A 20,299-nucleotide genomic window follows, 5' to 3' on the forward strand; every position below is an offset into this window, starting at 1 on the left:
ATGTGTATTAAAACATATAAATATAATATGAATTATGAGCTTTGGTAAAATCATTGGGCAAATCTACTGCATAGACTTTTAAAAAATTATATGAAGATCATTTATTGATGATAGTTGCTAGAGGAAAGAGTGCATTAGAACACAAATTTACAAATGATTACATAGTTTTCCAAATGTTACTATTAAGGAAACTGACATATAGAGTGACTATATTAATAAAACCTTTGTAGCAAAAAAAAAAACACAACAGCACATTTTTAACACTTTATAACAGAACAATATGCAAAAATGTAATGGACTCACTATTAATAAGTAAAACTGTATCCTCAACTGTATCCTATTAATAAGTAAAACTGTATCCTATAATCAAAATGGGTTTTAATTCAGTGGGAAAGAGAAAGAAGGAGGTAGGGAGGGAGAGAGATAAAGAAAAAAGAAAAGAAAGAAAGAAAGAAAGAAAGAAAGGATAAGGATAAGCTCAATACATGAATTTTGGCATGCTAAATACTATGCAGAATTTGGTAATCCCTTTTTAGAACTGAAATAGCTTTGACATCAAAAGGATAACATGGTAAAAAGGATTCATTCTTCCAACATCAAACACCTGAAATGATCCACTTAAAAGTTTTTATCAGGAGTTTGGTTAATTCATAGGAAAACCTACCCAGTTTTGGAATAAGTTTGTCAAATCATAAAAGTCCAACAGTTTTCTGCCATGTGAAAAGAAAGCAGTTTTTGTGATCTGGATTCAGCCAAGTTGGGTGTCTCTACTAAGGCGCATTAGTTTCAAATTAAAAGTAAAGTCTTTCATTTGGATTAAACAACACTAGCCCTTAGGATATGGAGAAGATGAGAAAAAGCTTTTGTCCCTTTTTCCCAGCTCTGATTGCCTTGACAATTTTAGCTTGCAATATAGTTACAGTCTATGGTTATTGCTATGTTCCAGTACATTTAACACCTCCTAAATGTGAGTATATGGAAAAAGCACATCTTCCTCTCTGTTTTGTAAATGAAATGTTCTTACATTTTTTTTTAACACATTATAATTTTAAAAGTTGCTCTTTCTAAAAAGAAACGAGAGTGGTTTTCAAGGTCTGTTTTTTTCTGATCTATTTTCCCCTTGCTAACTAAAACCTGGAGTAAACAAAATGATGTATTACATTAGAAGTAACATTACAATGAATTATTATGGTGCCTCAATACATTATTTAATGAAGAAATTCCTTACTGATTCAGGAAAGTGGGAAATGAAAAAAAAGATAATACATTCTCCTCGATCCACAGCTCACATTAGAGAAACACCAGGTTCGCCTGGTGCACCAGTTGCGACCCTATTTGGACCGGGAGTCACTACTCACAGTCACTCATGCTCTCATCACCTCGAGGCTCGACTACTGTAACGCTCTCTACATGGGGCTACCTTTGAAAAGTGTTCGGAAACTTCAGATCGTGCAGAATGCAGCTGCGAGAGCTATCATGGGCTTTCCCAAATATGCCCATGTTACTCCAACACTCTGCAGTCTGCATTGGTTGCCGATCAGTTTCTGGTCACAATTCAAAGTGTTGGTTATGACCTATAAAGCCCTTCATGGCACCGGACCAGATTACCTCAGGGACCGCCTTCTGCTGCACGAATCCCAGCGACCAGTTAGGTCCCACAGAGTTGGCCTCCTCCGGGTCCTGTCAACCAAACAATGTCGCTTGGCGGGACCCAGAGGAAGAGCCTTCTCTGTGGTGGCCCCGACTCTCTGGAACCAGCTCCCCCCAGAGATTAGAATTGCCCCCACCCTCCTTGCCTTTTGTAAGCTGCTTAAAACCCACCTCTGCCGCCAGGCATGGGGGAACTAAGATACACTTTCCCCCTAGGCCTTTACAATTTTATGCATGGTATGTTTGTATGTATGACTGGTTTTTATATAATGGTTTTTTAACTGTTTTTTAGTATTGGATTTTGTTGTACTGTTTTTCTGCTGTTGTTAGCCGCCCCGAGTCTGCGGAGAGGGGCGGCATACATATCCAATAAATAATAATGATAAATAACAATAATATGAACACCTATTTGAGAGCAAGTATTTACTGAATCTAATGACAATTGTTTCTCAATTTAAGTCAAAACTGAGACAGTTAGGCTCTCAATTTATAATTTGATTTTTGGTATGAAATAATTGAAACCTTTATCAAAACCATGTCCTAAACTCGGCCTTAAATGGTGATTACATGTAACTCCATGGAGGTCTGTTAGCAGCATATCATTCTTTGTAGCTTTACATTTTTTTAAAGGATTTCACGCACGCACACACCATTCTTCAAGATTTATTTTCTTTGATGAGAAAGTAAGAAATCAAAGCAATCCATTCAAGTTGCAACATGGTACATTGCAGTTACAACCACTGCAATCAGGCAATTCATTGGAGACTTGTAACAATACAGTAGCAGATTTAATTAAACTAACAAATCAATTTGTGCATCAGGTATAATTAGTGGTGGCTAATGCTGCTTCCATTTTCATTGTAAAAAGAGCTATAAACCCTTTTCAGCTAAACACCAAATTCCAATCTAGGAAAGAGTTCACAGTACAAATTCTGATTGTCAGAAAGCAACAAAAAATTGGAAAGGCACAATGATAAGTCTTTCAAATTTGAAAAAGAAATAATCAAGAAATCTTCAAATCCAAAAATAAATAGACAACTATGTTGATTTCCAGTCAGGTGGAACCAGCTTAGCCTAATGGTGTTGCATCTCCATGTATTGTGTCATTGCAACTCTACTTAAATACATTTCCCATCAATTTTTGTGAGGTTACTATCAAAAAGATATGATCACAGGACCAACATTAATAAGAACAATAATATTCCCATATAGTATATAAAAAGTAATGAATTATATCTGAGTTAATAGTGAAACAAGAAAGAGAGAAGTAAGAAAATTACCAAATTTTATTCAGGCAGCAGAGCCAGTGTGGTGCAGTTGTTAAGGCATCAGAGTCCTGGTGGTGCAGTGGTTAAAATGAAGTGTTGCAGACTAACTCTGCCCATAGTATGGAGTTCAATCTTGCCAGAATCAAGATTACTCAGCCTTCCATCCTTCTGAGGTCAGTAAAGTGAGGACCCAGATTCTAAGGGCAATATGCTGACATTGTAAACTATCATTGTAAACAACTCAGAGAGTGATGTAAAGCACTATGGTGTGGTATATAATTCTAAATGCTATTGCTATTGCTGTCAGATTAGAAATGCCATACGTTTTTGGACATAAAGACTTTGGGCTGTCAGCTCTAAAAAGGAGATGACAAACCACTTTTTGAAAAAACTTTGCCAATTTACCTTCAACTTGCTGACCATAGTTAATGTGTAATCCTCAATGGGCTCTGTTTTAGGTCCAGTACTATTCAACATATTAATGATTTGGACAATGGGATAGAAGAGGAACTCATCAAATTTGCAGATGACACCAAGCTAGCAGAAATAGCCAACACTCTGGAAGATAGGCTTAAGATACAGAAGGATCTTGACAGACTTGAACATAGGGTGCTATCTAACAAAATGAAATTCATTGGTGAAAAAAGGTTTTACATTTAGGCAAGAAAAACAAAATGCACAGGTACAGTATCTGTACAGTATTTGCTCAATAGTGTTGACTATGAGCAGGATCTTGGAGTCCTAGTGGACAATCACTTAAATATGTGTGTTGCACCCTCCAAAAAAGCCAACACAGTTCTAGGTTGCATAAATGCAGAGAAATAATCAAGATCACGTGAAGTGTTAATGCCACTTTATAATGTCTTGGTAAAGCCACACTTGGAATACTGAATCCAATTTTGGTTGCCATGATGTAAATAAGATGTTGAAACTCTAGAAAAAGGGAGAGAAGAGCAACAAAACTGATTCAAGATTCGAAGGATAAAACATACAAAGAATGGTTGCTAAAACTGGACATGTCTAGTCTTATAAAAAGAAGGACTAGGGGTAATATGATAGCAGTGTTCCAATATCTCAGAGGTTGTCACAAAGAAGAGAAGTCAAGCTATTCTCCAAAGTATCTGAGGGTAGGACAAGAAGCAATGGGTGGAAATTAATCAGGGAGAGAAGCAACTTAGAACTATGGAGAAATTTCCCGACAATAAGAATAAGTAATCAGTGGAATAACTTGCCTCTAGAAGTTGTAAATGCTCCTATACTAGAAGTTTTAAAGAGGAGATTAGATAACCATTTGTCTGAAGTGTTGTAAGGTTTCCTGCCTAAACAGAGAGTTGGACTAGAAGACCTCCAAGGTCCCTTCCAACTTCATTAAATTATTATATTATCCAGATGGTCTCCAAAAATCAGGCATGTCATCACAATTCTAATCATGGTGCAGGTTTTAACTCTGAATATGCTGCACTCATTCATTATCTGTTTGTGCCCTATGTTGGGTTTTCTGCTCTTCCATTAAATTTTGTGTATGTGGGATAAAGGGAAATTGAAATGCTACTAATATAGGAAGGTCATCTGGTAATTACTATGTAGATGCTTTTTCTGGGGTAATTGATTTACTTTGCTTCCATCCTTTTTCTTTTTGCAAAGTGCATTCCAACACAGTTAAAACCTTCACTCCAAGACCCGGGCACTTAGAAATGTATCACTGTAAAAATCCTTATAAATGGGGATTATAACAACCCCCCCCCCTCAATGCAGTTTCCAAGATGTTAACAGTAGAATGACATTCAGAATCCTTGGTAAATGATAACGTAAGCAGTTTTATGCTGTAGAGTCTAATCTAGCACTTGTATTGTACACTTCAGTTTCAAAAGTTTGGTACTTTGACATTACCATGATCACCCCAGGGAAGGGCAGTGAAAGGGCAATAATAATGTAACAAATCATGAGAATCAACATGTTGCTTTTAAAAACAGTTAGGAAGCACAAACTGGTAGAGGTCAAGGCAACTGTATTTTGAAATTCATTTTACATTAAGATCTTTAGATTTTTAGCCACAATGCACTATGTTGGCAACAGAATTAAGAGTGAGTATTGCATTAGGAGTAGGGAAGCAAAATCTCTCTTGGGCTGTTGGCTGTGATGGACAGAATGTGGGAGATTTTAGCTTGCTTTCCATTTTAAAATATAATGAAGACGACATATTAATTAGAACATAAATATACTTATTCTTCCTCCCTGTTATTTTCACAACCTAACACATTTCAGCTACTAATAGGTTTGCTATGAAAAATGATCCTGCCATGTTATGATGGTGTTGGCCAGGGTCTGTCCCACAGAAAGTTACATAGCAGCTAGAATGCCACTTGCTCTATTTTTAAACAGAAAATCAGACAAGAGGAAACAAATGGCTGCTTTATCATTTTATTATGCACTTTGCGAACTAAAAGCTCTACTTATCCACACATTCACACACTCACATGCCTTGCAACTTCAAATCTAGCTGGCCAAACTAAGTCTGAATTGCAGAAAAAGAAGATCGCCTACCTACAGAATATCTCATTCTTTGTCATGAATCCAAGCAACTACAGTTTTCAAGCATTCTTGTACCATCTATAAAGTTTGATTCATTCCACATCAGCATTTCTCTCACACATTTTTCTGGTGCTTTTTTACAGGAGTTTCATCTGCTCATTCAGTTCACATGTTCTGCTGTTTTAGGAACCAGAATTTGTCAGCTCTCCTTCAAACAGCAACACATTTCTACCTGCTGCATAAGGAAATATCTCCCTAAAGCAAACTTTTCTGCCTTTTTGGTCTGCTTTAAATGGATCTCACAATCTTTCCTAAAATACATGCCTATTGACATTCACCCAAATTATAATGCAAAAAACTACATATTCTTCTTATGCGACGGCAATATGTGCTAATATATATTAGCACATTCTGTATGTTATATATGTTTGCAATTTTGAAGTGTTGCTAAGTGACTAGTCATTAAATGAGGACTGCCTGTATATGTGTTATGGGATGGTTGGTCAGAATTTGAAAAAAAAAAAATATTTCTGGAATATTGGAGATTGATTAGCCAAAAAAGAATGGAGGAGCAGAAGACATAGGGGTTGGATTGGAGGAGACAGTCTGATGAGAAGCAGACAAGATCAGAGGGAGCCATAATTTTATCACTCAGAATGAATAATTGTACTGTAGTTCAGTGTTTCCCAACCTTGGCAACTTGAAGAGATCTGGACTTCAACTCCCAGAATTCCCCAGCCAGCATTCGCTGGCTAATAATAATAATAATAATAATAATAATAATAATAATAATAATAATCATCATCATCATCATCATCATCATCACCACTGGCTGTCCAGATCTCTTCAAGTTGCCAAGGTTGGGAAACACTGGTGTAGTTTACAGATCTGTATCAACCTATCTTATATTGCCTACATGCTGGGCTTTGAGATCACCAGCCTCATAATTAGAACACCAGAAGTTGTCTTCAGACAACTTCTGAGGCTGATGGTGTGGCATTTTTTCAGTGTGGTGAGGAGACTGTGTGGTTGTAGCCAGATTTCAAGAAAAGGCAAGTGCATTATGATCAGAGAGCAATACAAGAAGAAAGAAAGAATTCTGTTATAATGATTGACATGTTCACTAATCAAAATTAAACCTACATTTCTCCATATAATCACCAGGATGCAAGCTTGATTGAAAGGAAAACTTTGTTTAATTTCCTTGTTAATGAATTTCCCACATCATAGCCTGCTTTTGCTAGTCAAGTCATCCTTTTAAGTTTGCTATCCTTGTATCAGATATGACTGCAAAATACATTAAAAAGTGTTTGATTGTTTGAGCAATTGATTTTAAGATACTTTTTTAAAGCCTAGTCTTCAGTGGAATGTGTTCCCAGAGTAGTTTACATGAAAACAAAAATAAACAAGTTTCTGCCCTTAGGGATACAATCAAAAAAGATGTGATACAAAGGGGAAAAAATGAGGAAGAAAGTCACAGGCAGGCAAACATAGACATCTCTTCTTAGATGTCTTAAAAGATCATCAGTCTGAATAGAGACAGTTCAGGGACAAGAGAAGCCCAGGGGAACTGATTTCTCAGAAGAATTGATGCAACTTGCTTCTCTTCTCCTCTTTTCTCTCTCTGGTTGGCACTTGAAGAAAGGAAGAGCACAGCATGTTTGCTTTTACTGGCTTTACAGCCCTCATATATAGTATGCAAAGGGGTGGGTTCTAACTTACCTCTCTTCCTCTCATGCCTTTTGGCCATGCCTCATGGGCACACACACGCAAAGCGTGCACATGGATGTGCAGTGCCAAAAAAACAAAAACAAAATTAAAAAGCCAAAAACAAGATGGTTATGTATGCACAGTGCTGGAAAGCCAGTTTTTGTGCATGCTCACAAGGAAAAAAAAATCCTGGGGAAAAAAATTCCCAAATAATAATAAAATAAAATATTATTTTTTAAAAAAAATATGGTGGCATCCATGGATTGGCACTGACCGAACCGGTTCCATGACATCATCATGATGACATCAGCGGTTACTACCAGTTTGGGCAAACTGGTATGAACCAGGAGGAACCCACCTCTGAGTATGCAGTTGATCCTTGCTCTTTTGACCCAATTAGTCTACTTGAAAATTTGAAAGTCATCACAAAATATCTGCCATAATGGGCAACTCCATTTTATATTTACAAACATATTAATGGTTTTTTTAAAAACAGGAATTACCTTGTTGTCTGTCTGCCTGTCTGTCTATCCATATTTATTATTATTATTATTATTATTATTATTATTATTATTATTATTATTATTATTATTATGTCAATACAACACAGAAAATGAGATCACTATGCTGGATTTCGTATTTCATCACCAGTCGGGCGCTTCCCAAGCACCTAGGACTGCGTGATGTAGCAGCGAATTATGTTTGCTGATCCCAATAAAATGGCCTTTTGCAATTGACAGATGGAGATTTTGTCAATTCCGATGGTTTTCAAATGTCCGCTGAGATCCTTTGGCACTGCGCCCAGCATGCCAAGTACCACTGGGACCACTTTCACTGGCTTATGCCAGAGTTGTTGCAGCTCAATTTTTAGATCTTCGTATTTCACTAATTTCTCTAGCTGCTTCTCCTCAATTCTGCTGTGTCCTGGGATTGCGATGTCGATGATCCATACTTTCTTTTTCTCCACGATCACAATGTCTGGTGTGTTATGCTTCACAATTCAGCCAGTCGGAAGTCGGAAGTCCCACAGTAGTTTTGCTTGTTCATTTTTGACCACTTTTTCAGGCTTATGATCCCACTAGTTCTTTGCCACTGGTAAATGGTAGTTCCGGCACAAGTTCCAGTGGATCATCTGTGCCACAGCATCATGTCTATGCTTGTAGTCAGTCTGTGCAATCTTTTTGCAGCAGCTGAGTATGTGATCGATTGTTTCATCTGTTTCTTTATAGAGTCTGAACTTTGGATCGTCTGTTGATTTTTCAATTCTGGCTTTGACAGCATTTGTTCTAATGGCCTGTTCTTGTGCCGCCAGTATTAGTCCTTCTGTCTCCTTTTTGAGTGTTCCACTTGTAAGCCATGACCAGGTCTTTTCTTTATCCACTTTGCCTTCAATCTTCTCCAAGAACTGGCCATGCAATGCTATATTCTGCCAGCTGTCCATACGACATTGAGTTACAGTTTTTCTGTACTGGTGCTTAGTTTGCTTCACCTTGAGAAGCTTCCTTGAGGAGGAAGCTATTGTTATTGTTATTTATTAGATTTGTACGCCACCCTTCTCCAAAGACTCGGGGTGGCTATCTATCTACCTACCTATCTACCCTACCTATATATTTTCCCTTAAACTATACTTTATTGAATATTGTTCCTTAATTTGTACATTATTCCTTAACTTATATATTAACACTCATTTTTTTAGGAAGTGTCCATCTCAAAATAGAAAAAGTGTAGATATTAGAAAAGAGTAAAAGTTTGGTTTGTATAGATTTAAAAAAAGTATAAATCATATATATTCCTAATTAAGCAGGTGTTTGGACATGTTTCCTACAACTTGCTTTTTCAGTTCATCATGAGTCTAATGCCTGAAGAAATAGTGTGAAGTTGCTGATAGACTTATTAGATATATGAAGGAAGTAGCCTATTTTTGTGGGGTACCTTTCATGAATGAATGCATAGCAATAGTACTTAAACTTATATACCACCCCATAGTGCTTTGCAGCACTGTCTGAATGGTTTGCTAATATCAGCCTATTGCCCCCAACAATCCATTTTTCCAACCTCAGAAGGATGGAAGGCTGAGTAAACCTTGAACTGGTTAAAATCAAGTTCCTAGTTGTGGGCAAATTTAGCCTGCAATACTGCATTTTAACTACTTCTACGCATAATTTAGATAAAGACATATCAAAACACAGACACGAAGCAATATCCAGGGGCTAAGAAATGGTGCATAGTGAAGAATTGAAGGCTTATTGCCATATTCTTGTTCTTTTTTCTTGGAAAGTTATGTTTCAAAAAGCATACCTGAACAGATTCTTTTTCTGAGGGAGGAATAACACATTTTGCTTATTTCAATAGTCATCATAGTATTTCAGTTAGAGTTATACAGTGTTTGAAGGCTTTGATGTGACCTAGTTAGTTAGTCAATTTTATTGACATATACTTTTAATTAAATACAGATTAGGCCCCATACTCTTCAGTATCTTCATAAATGACTTAGATGAAGGAATAGAAGGGGAACTTACCAAATTTGTAGATGATACTAAGCTGGCAGAAATAGCCAACACCCTAGAAGATAGGGTTAGGATCCAGATGTATCTGGATAGACTTGACTAGTGGGCCCTATCTAACAAAATGAAATTCAGTGTAGAGAAAAGTAAAGTCCTAAACTTAGGTAGAAAAAATCCCCAAAGTATACATATAAACTGGGTGAAACCAAGCTTAATAGCAGTGACTGAGGAAGGTATGTTGGAGTCCTAGTGGACAACCAGCTAAACACGAGACAGCAGTATGCAACGGCAGCCAAAAAAATCCAATGCTAAAAAGCTAAATTGCATCAACGGGGATGCAATCAAGATTAAGTGGAATACTAATACCATTCTATAAAGCCTTAATTAGACCACACCTAGAGTACTGCATTGAGTTTTGGTCACCACACTTTAAAAATATATGTTGAGACTCTAGAAAAAGTACAGAGAAGAGCAACCAGGATGATCAGGAGACTAAAACATGAAGAATGGTTACAGGAACTGGGCAGGGGTGGTTTCCACTTACCTTCGCCACTGGTTCGCATCACAATGTTTCTTGCTTTTAACCCTATGAACATGTGCACAGCCTTCTGCACATGTGCAAAGGGTGAAAAAGTAGTAGGGAAGGTAAGTAGATTTTATTGCTGATTGTTCTGTCTGGGTCCTCCCAGACGCCAATACCAACCAAAAAGAGTAGACAGACACACTGGTAAAAAGCAAAGGCAGTTTATATAATTGAAAGCAAACACAGGTAACAAAAACTGTTCTTACAGACAGGAACACTATGAAGCTTCACAGAGGTTTCACGAAGGCCAGGCAATAAAACAGGCTTCTTGCTGGCAAAAACAACGCTGGAGATAATAAAACCCACGCCTCCCCCAAGTCTTCCAGACTTCTAGGCCACAAGCCAAGATCAGAGACGCCAAGAATCGAAGCAAGGTCACAGGACTCCCAGTTGATAACTCTCCACAAGACTGTAAGGGCGGGCTTGCCTTTTCAACCCTGCTGAGGAGAACCACACCCAAACCCAGCTGTGGCCAATTCAGGGATGGAAATACCTTTCTAATTGGCCCCGTGTTTGAGCTGCACGTCGCTGCCTCATGTCTATTATAGCCTGTGCATCTTCATCCAATGAATCCAGGCTACTAGCTGGGGAGAGGCCCCCCCCCGGGGGTCTCAGGCTGCTCTCCCTCCTCCTCCTGACGTTCCTCTCCCCCGTCTGCCTGGTCCTCCCCCTCCTGTTCACTGTCCTCCTCCTCTGGGCATGGATCCGGCAGAGCTCCAGCCGGTCCCTGAGGAGCCTCAGGCTGAATCACAACACTGATGTAATGGGATTATCTTGCAAATGGTACAGAACAGACATAGTCTTCAATTTAATTATTAAAGAAATAGTTGAAGTTATTTTTTTCCCCGCTTTGTACCCAATAGAAAAAAAAAAGAATGTAAATTGCGCAGGACTAAGAAAGAATGAGGAGGGGGGAAAATCAATCTTCCAAATTGAAGCAAACCCCTCTTTGGGGGTTTCCCTTCTTTGGAGATTTCTTTTCAGATTTATGCTGTTTCTCCCCACAGCCACCTCCTTCTTAGATAAACAATTTAGTTGGGAGTCCACAGTGACTAAATTAGCATGGAATAATTCACATGGGAAAGAAGAAAATGGTTATATATTTCCCTTCTTTGTATTTTGTAGGAAAGTGGATGTTGGACTTATACTCAAGCACTGTGGGACTGAACTGGACTTTTTCAGACAGAGACCACAAAAGAAAAATTAGGAGGAAGAAAAGAAGGGAGGGAGGGAGAGAAGGAGTGAATGGGGGAGGAAGGAAGGAAAGGAAGGAAGGAAGGAAGGAAGGAATCTGGAACACAACCTTTCTTCTTGCAGTAGGTACTAGCATCTGCATGTTGCTAGTAGACTGATTCATGTCAGATAAGGCTTACCAAATTAATTATTTAACTCTGCTGAGTGTGATATGTTTGTGCAGCAGAGTGATGTGTCCTACTGAGTCAAAGTAATTACACTCTTCTGCCTAAAGCTGTGAAGGTAGAATTAAATGTAGAATAGCAAGCCAAGCATGGTGACCCCATTCCACCCCAAGTTAATATGCTTCTTCTGGGATATTTTGCCTGGCCATAATACAAAATATTTTCTGATAGCCATGATGGCATTCTTGGTAACTAATGAAGACTTATTGAGACTTCTGTGTCCTGGAGGGGTTATTTTAAAAAGTAGGTGTTTTATTTGGGAATATGGGTAGGAAATATTTGCTTCAGCAGTGGTATCACCTTTTTAGTTTGAATTCTTTGGATGGCCAAAAAGGGGATGTAGGATTAAACGGCAGTGATTAAATGTTATTCTCAGCTAGCTCATGCTGCAATATTTAATTTTTTCTCTATCTCAATATTGAGGAGAAAGAGTTGGAAATAACATAACAAGTTTGTTATGCCTACCTGAATCATAATCTCAAATTATTTAAATTTTAGGATTTTGTTCTGATCTTGAATGGCTTAGAGACTTCCAAAGAGTGATAGGATTTAAAGCCAAATGCAACAGAATTTATCTGTAAATTATGATTAAGGGAAACTCATAGCTCATTGAAATGCAGGTTTGTGACTGCGATTTAGTAAGGCCATGAAGTTGTGAGAAGACAATGGTTTATGTTTCAGGGATTCTCAGGCAATGCAATTGTTAGTAAAGAAATTTATCATAAACCCTCATCAAGTAGCAAAGCTCTAGTGATTACCAAAAAAATGTCATGTTAGTGTGAAACCCGACCAACTTTTAATTGAACCCTAAGGTTCTGCAACCTTAGGATTAGTTGAAAAAATAACCTGCTCTATTGAACAATCTCATTGAATTGAGGCTCTCCTTTTTCCTTTTACCTTTAAAATCCATAATTCAAGGTGTGTCCTAGCAAAAATATGTGCAGTTTATCACTGCTTATGGTGTTTTCCAAGGATATCTGAGATTTCTCCCAGTAGAGTTGCTCTTTGCTGTCTTATCTTCCACTCTGTAAAGTTGCAAAAGGAAGTGATGTTTCTACAACCTTGCTCATGATTAGGGTAGAGATATGAATAAGCCAACTACCGAAGGATTGCCTTCATAGTGAAGATATGAATGTACCTATTTATCACCCACATGCTCTCCACTAGACATGAATTATTGGATCTATCGTATAATGAAAAAAACCTGAGTAAATCCTGGAGGAGGGAATAAATTTTAAATTAGGCTAGATTCTTCAAGAAAAAAAAAGAATCCAGGGAAGAGAGACAGGGCTGTTCAGCCATTCAAACTGTCTGGAATACAATTGGGAAATGGCTGCCTTTTCATCCATCATAATATCACAACCCTTTATAGCTCCCAGTCTTTCCCCAGTGTGAGGCTCAAGGGCAACAGCTGAAACAATTTATCAGTGTTTGGTGGGTCAGATGGAAAGGAAATCAAAGAAGGGAGGGGATATTGTGGGTGGCGAACATGGACAAAGACATCACTAGCTATATTAAACTCTTGGACAGGTTTGTGTGCTGAGCTGAAGGACACTTGGCACTACCAGAAAATAATAGTGATATCCAGGAATTAGTAATAACTTACATAGACCTAGCAATAAATGGCATTCTGTGCATAAATCCAATATTTTTAATACTCCATTGTAAATCATGCTTTATTTTTCAATGCAATCACTGTAAGTTCAGTGCAGGGCTGCAGATTTCAAATGCTCAAAGTTCTCCTTCTGATTTTAATGCTATTTAATGCATAATTATTTTCTCAATATGATTAGATCTTTGAACATTCCTACTCTTTCCTTATTACTGTGTTCTCTGCTTCCACAGCTTTGCCTTCAGCAAAAAATACTCCAAATAAACTTGTTATTCTGGAAAGTCCCTCAAATCTTTGACTTCTTCCCGCTTCTTTACCAAACAAGCCTTTGTGGACCACTAAACCTTTTTCGCAAGGATATTTCTAATGTTATTGAGTACCATCCCACTTTGCCTAACAATGGGAGAGGAGATTTCATCCACCTCATCTCATTCTATCAGTTTATATTTCTCAAGGCTCACTGGCTTTCTCCATTGTTATTTGCAATTTTTCTGATTCCCAAACCTGACATTATTGCTCGCTACATTGTACAGTCACATAACCAATGCTTATTGCATTACACATACTGCTCTCTGAAATTTAAAACAGCATTCTCAGAATTATGAAATGTTACTTCTAGAAATCATTTTCCTATTGGAAAGTTAAGACAGTACTTTTCATTTTAGGATCCTCTTCTTTAAAAAGTCACATTTTATTACTGAAGACCAAGTCCTTCACCTTAGGGGTGGGAGGTTTTTTTGAGGGGGGGAGTGTAGAAATTTTATATGAATGCATTTACTTATGATTATTTGTATATACAGCATATCTATGTTTCAATACTGCAAATTTAAGACAGGCTACAAGTTTCATTAACTAAAAACAGTCTGTCCTGAATTTACCTCCAATCTGACTCTCAGTTTATTTCACATCTAGAAAATATTCATTCCAATTTGAAAGAAGACTATTTCTCTAAATTATGTATATGCCCGTGCTTCCTAAAATATAAGTGTTCTGTGTCCATGACTGTTAAGGTTGCATGGCCAATGTGTCATTTATAACATTTATTACATTTGTTGCCTTTTTAATCCCAAGAACTCGTTCAGGATATTCCTTTCTCCATGTTCCTTTTTGGTACCAGGTTACCCTTGAAATCATTTGTATATAAGAAATTGCAAGTTTGATTAATGGAACTGATCAACCGACTGCACCATCATATTATGACTTTGAGGAATAATTTGATCCTTTAAGCAGAATATTGTTTGTGACAAGTCTTCAATCATCTAAACAATGCATGTAGAAAATAAGTGTGAAAGAGCTTCAGGCTCATAAGCTGCTTGATACTTCTCTCAGCTATGTCCAGTCTTGACCTTCTTTTATGAAGTAGCAGTAATCATAAAAATAATATTTCTTGCATTTAGATGGATGTATAACACAATATTTTCTTAATTAAAATTGTGTAGGATATGATCAGTGAAGGGCTACCAAAATTTTTACTACCACACTGTCGGTGTGGCTTATGCAGGACACCCTGCATTTTCTTTCAACATCGTTCAGTGCAAATTGGGTGGTCTGGGGTGGAGCTCTCTCCCCAATCCAGGCAGTAACCCACCTCTGGATATGATGCTAAATAGGTTCAAATGAAAAAGCCTTTTGTGGACTCTGAAAGAAGATAAGGGACAAAGACTGTTGAGATGAGACTTTACAATTGATTGTCAGGCCAAAGTCATTTTAGTTGGGGTCTTTGGCCTGCCACACTTTATGCTATTTTAAAAATGTATTCTTAGCCATGGGAATTTGAGAGGGGTAATTTCATGAGAGGTCTATATGTAGCCCTAACAAATTCCTTCTAGATTGTCAAGGTCATCCTTTGTCTCTGCACTTCTACACCTGCACAGAAGGAAATGGGGGTTTGGCAGTTGGCAGATGAAGTTGGTCAACATGATGGACTTGGGGGCATGGGGACAAGGGCTTGAACTTTCAACTGGGTGGAGAAACCCTTGGCTCTTCAGGTGGAAACATGCTGGCTCTGTTAAAAAGTGCTATTGCTAACATGTTTTAAGCCACCCTGAGTCTAAGGAGAAGGGCAGCATTAAAAAAAATCAAATAAAACAAATAAATAAATTCAGGTTTCTCCTAGATGTGCCAAAGTGGCTCTGTTAATAAATTAGAATTTTGAGGAATACTTTGCCTTGGACTCTGATTTAGTTTTTGATGCTATTTGGAACCCTGACACTGATACCTTTATAGACACCAAACTCATATATATATTATCAGAAATGTTTCCATATAAAAATAGTAGTAAAAAGGATTTTTTAGTATAGACACATATGTACACCTAAAATCTCTCTCACATACACACAAAGAAAAATAGAATTAACTTATGAAGGGATATAGAAAAAAATAAACTTTGAGTTCCAGGGCCTATCAGAGTGTAACTATAGGAACTATAGAAACTATAGGAAAAGTTACTGAAATTAAAACTTTGCAATGTAGCAAAATTTCCCTAGTAAGGGACAAGAAGCTCTTTTCCACCCTCAACACATGTACACTTTGGAAAAAAGTTGGAAGTACTAAGCCAAACCATTTTGATTTTATTTGCAGTATTGATAGTGTTCATGTATCCAAGTGGAATATTTGCATTTGAGTAAGACAACAGTAATGATTTGGTTCCTTACAGGGATTTCCTATTCAGACATATGTAGTTGTTGAAGGGGTGTTTTCTATGGAAAATGTATTCCTAAAATGCATAATAACCTTCAGACTATCAAGGTCGGAATCCATAGAGAGGGGTGGCATATAAGTCCAATAAATAAATGAATGAATGAATGAATGAATGAATAAATAAATAAATAAATAGTAGAGAAGTGTCTGTTATCATAATATATGACAGATCTTCAGCATACAATAGTGTTTGCTGACAGAAAGGTAGATATGGGATAAGAGATCTGCTGGCATGGGCTAGTCACCTAACAGTAAGTTGAAAAGCAGAATATAATTACTATTATTGTTGCCTGTGTTGTTCTTCATATCACACATGACAGCAAGAACAATACCTTTAATGTGATTTAAGAATCCGGAAAATTGCTACTTGCCCCAACCAAACACTAATGCACCAGACTCAGAGGATCACATTGTGCTTTGCACTGTGACACAAATATGTGTGATTATTCATATATGCATTATTGCACTTGGGGAAAAATATTCCTTATAATATGCCACATTTCAGATTCTTTCACTCTCCAAAAGTACAGAATATTGGTTATACAGTACATTGTAGTTATGTTAATGCCATTAGGATTATGGTTTAATTGGCCATACTTCAACTACACTAAGCACGCTATTTTTAAAAAAAAAGCCACACTCTTTCTTGAACAGAAGAAATTCCCATTATTTCCTTCCCCATAATTTTTTTTCTTTTAAAGTACAGACTCTGACAGTCATGTATTGCTTGGATTCTGAGAATACTATATAACTTAGAACAGGATATGAAAATTAGGTTCTTTGGCTTACTGAAGAAAATTTAGGGTGATGAATCATAATATGAATACTTCATTTTAATTCTAAGTTTTCATTAATTCTACTCAAGTCTTTGTCTTGTTTAGTATTTTTTACCCATTCGCCTTAGATTAGATTTTTATCTATTCTTTATTAGCTATGTATTTGCTTCCTTACTTTACTGTCCTTTATCTAGAATTATGTTCTATTCAGGTCTTGAATCTATGGTTATTATTAATTCAGTTAATCTACTAGGGTGCTGTTTGAACCCAACAATTCAGATACCACTTAAAATATAGAGCTTCACTCAAAATATCTTTTTCTGTATTAGCAGAAAACAACCAACATTCCTTGCTAGAGTTGACTGAAGAATTATCCAAGGTTTTTTTTAAAAAAAAAATCCTTCAAATAAAAGTATGTATCATATAGGCCCAATACTGTGAAGAACAAATATCAATTGAACCTTAACTATAGTATTGCAAGCATGAAGTAGCAGTAACAGCTAAATGAATAACAGTTTATTTCATTCCAGAGAAACAAGCAAACAAACCTACCAATGGTGGCTCAAAACCTCACGCAATGTAATATTCCTTTAATGGAATGCTTTTAGATGCAAGCAATAAAAATAAATTGAAACATACTTTTCCACAGGACAGAGTGCCACAAGCAGCATCAGATCAAATAGGATAATACAAAGCTTTATTCTTTTTAATAAGAGCTGACAGGCCCTATAATGATATCCATTCACATTTAAAAACCACCTTCTGGGTTAATTTTGAACTGTATAATCACAGGAGTTTTAATGATTCAGATTTATTTACTCACGAGGAGTCCTAGGTGATTAGGATAGAAGGACAACCTTGGATTTGAGAACAGTTAGCTATCTCCTGCAAGCTTTCAAAGAGCAATCTCAGCCTACCGCACTCAGCAGTTATTACTGAAACTCAGTTCTCTGATCTATTTCATAGCTTGCAATAGTCTGAATAAGTAGCTAAATAGCCAAGAATAGCTATGTTCATGTTCTTTTTCTATAAACACATTGAAACTAATGGGGAAATGCAAACCAAACTCATGTTTCCTAGTAGCCCAATCATAATAATGTTGTTGTTACTGCTGTTTATTTGTGAAAATAATTAAATGTGGACAATATTTTTGAAAGTCACTAAATTAGACTAGTGATGCCTTTAAGATGTTGTCTATTAAACATTGGTAGAATGAAGGTGAAGGAAAAGGTTTAGATTTAATCTTAAATAAGTGACCTTATCCAAATTTCATCTTTGCTTTTGAATGTGATTGCATTCTTCCATATGAACTGGGTTATAATTTGGGGTCTCCATTACTCACAGTTCACAGGACATTTGCACAGATCGCCTGGTGCACCAGTTGTGGCCCTATTTGAATAGGGAGTCTCTTCTCACAGTCACTCATGCCCTCATTACATCTAGTCTCAATTACTGCAATGCGGTCTACATCTTTAAAGAATGTTCAGAGACTGCAGCTGGTCCAAAACACAGTCAAGTGAACCACCATGGGTTTACCGAGGTATACTCATATATCACCATCACTCTGTGAGCTGCATTGGCTACCGATTATTCTCCAGATGCAATTTAAAGTGTTGTTTATCACCTTTAAAGCCCTGCATGGCTTAGGACCAGATTACTTATGGAACCATCTCTTGTCTCATGAATCCCAGCGGCTGGTCTGATCCCACAGAATCGGCCTTCTCCAGGTCCCATCAGCCAAGCAATGTCACCTGCTTGGCGGAGCCTAGGGGAAGGGCCTTCTCTGTGGTGGCTCTGGTCTTTTGGAACCAACTCCCTCCAGAGATTTACACCACCCCCACTCTCCTGGCTTTTTGAAAAGTTTTGACAATGCAAATTTACCAGCAGGCTTGGGACCGTTGAGTGTTGTTACTTTGCTCTGACTGATGATATGATTGTGTTGAATGAGTCTGGTTGAATGGTTTTTAATTTGTTCAGGTTTTAGTCTTGGTTTATACTTGGGGTTTTTTTTAAAATGTACTTTGTATTGATTTTATTATGTAAGCCACCCTGAGTCCCTGTGGAAAAGGGTAGCCTAGAAATATAAATGAATGAATGAATGAATGAATGAATGAATGAATGAATGAATGAATGAATATTCAATGTGCAGGTGACACTAGGAGATCTTCACATAGTTTTATCTTCTGCATCAAGGTTTGCTCTGACTGGCTTTTCTTCACAATTACTCATTCCTTAGTAACCTCTTATGCAGTGCATTCTATTTGGGACTGTCCCAGGTGTGGTTCCAACTTGCCTCACTGCCTGTGCTGCGTGGGTGCGCCTTGTATCCACACGCATATATGCATATGCAATAATGAAAAATCTGAATTTTAAAAAAATTAAAAAAAACAAAGCCAAAAAAGGATGGCGACTTTATGCACAGTGCCAGAACTAAGCTTCTGCACAGAAAAGAAAATTTAAAAATTCAAAAAAATAATAATTAAACAACAAAAAAAAGACAGCTGCAACCACAGACCAGTGTTGACTGATCCGGTTCGGTGATGTCATTGTGACATCACCAGCGGGCCCCCTACTGGTTTGGATGAACCAGTCCAAACTGGGAGGAACCCACCCCTGGACTGTCTTTGCAAAACATTGAAAGATGAAACTGATTCAGACTTCAAAAGCTCAGTTAGTCTTGAAACCATCTTAATTTATCCATATAATATTATTATTTTGAGAGTTGAATTGATTACCATTTTACCTCTCAGTATAATGACAGGGATTGGTTTTTTTTTGATGGTTTAGGACTGGGAGTTTTAGGGACAGCCTACTGTCCCTAAATCTAGTTACTTTAAATTGTCCCAGCATCCCTTCTTGCAGGGAATATCATCATAGCATAAATAAAACTTTTTTTTAAAGACCGTGAATCTTGACTAAATCCTTAGATGTTATGACTATGATATTTTATTAGTGGGTTTTTTTGCTTAATCTAATGGGTGTTCTTTATGTTTAGATGATAAATAGATGATAGATTGATAGCTTGATAAATTAAAATATTGTTACATTAATAGATTGATTGATAGATAGATTGATGATAGAGTTTTACGTTTGTGTTGCAATGTTATATTTTAAATCTAATGTACAGGTACATACATCTAATATTAAATATATATATTAAAAGTATTTACTAATTAGAGCAGTCTATGAGCACAGTGAACAAATAGGATTATCTTTATAAAAGAATCAGAATAGGAAACCATAACATACAATCTCCTCCTTTCCTATCCCATAAGGACATTTATAATGTTATTTTCCTCTTAGTAGTGCTAAAAGGAGGATTTAAATTGAGACAGCTTAAAGGATTGGCAATATTTCAGCACTATAATATTAGTGAGATAGGAAGCAACTGTGAAATTCAACTGTATAGGACAGCTAAGGTTCCCAACTAGATAGAATCTAGTGGAATGTGTCCTCATGTTTTCGCTTTATCTTTTAACATAAGATAGATTTAATTTCCCATGAAATTGTATGATTGGGTAAGAATGGGATTTGTTGCAGCATAAA

Source organism: Erythrolamprus reginae, chromosome 3, assembly GCF_031021105.1.
Source record: "Erythrolamprus reginae isolate rEryReg1 chromosome 3, rEryReg1.hap1, whole genome shotgun sequence".
NCBI lineage: Eukaryota > Metazoa > Chordata > Lepidosauria > Squamata > Dipsadidae > Erythrolamprus > Erythrolamprus reginae.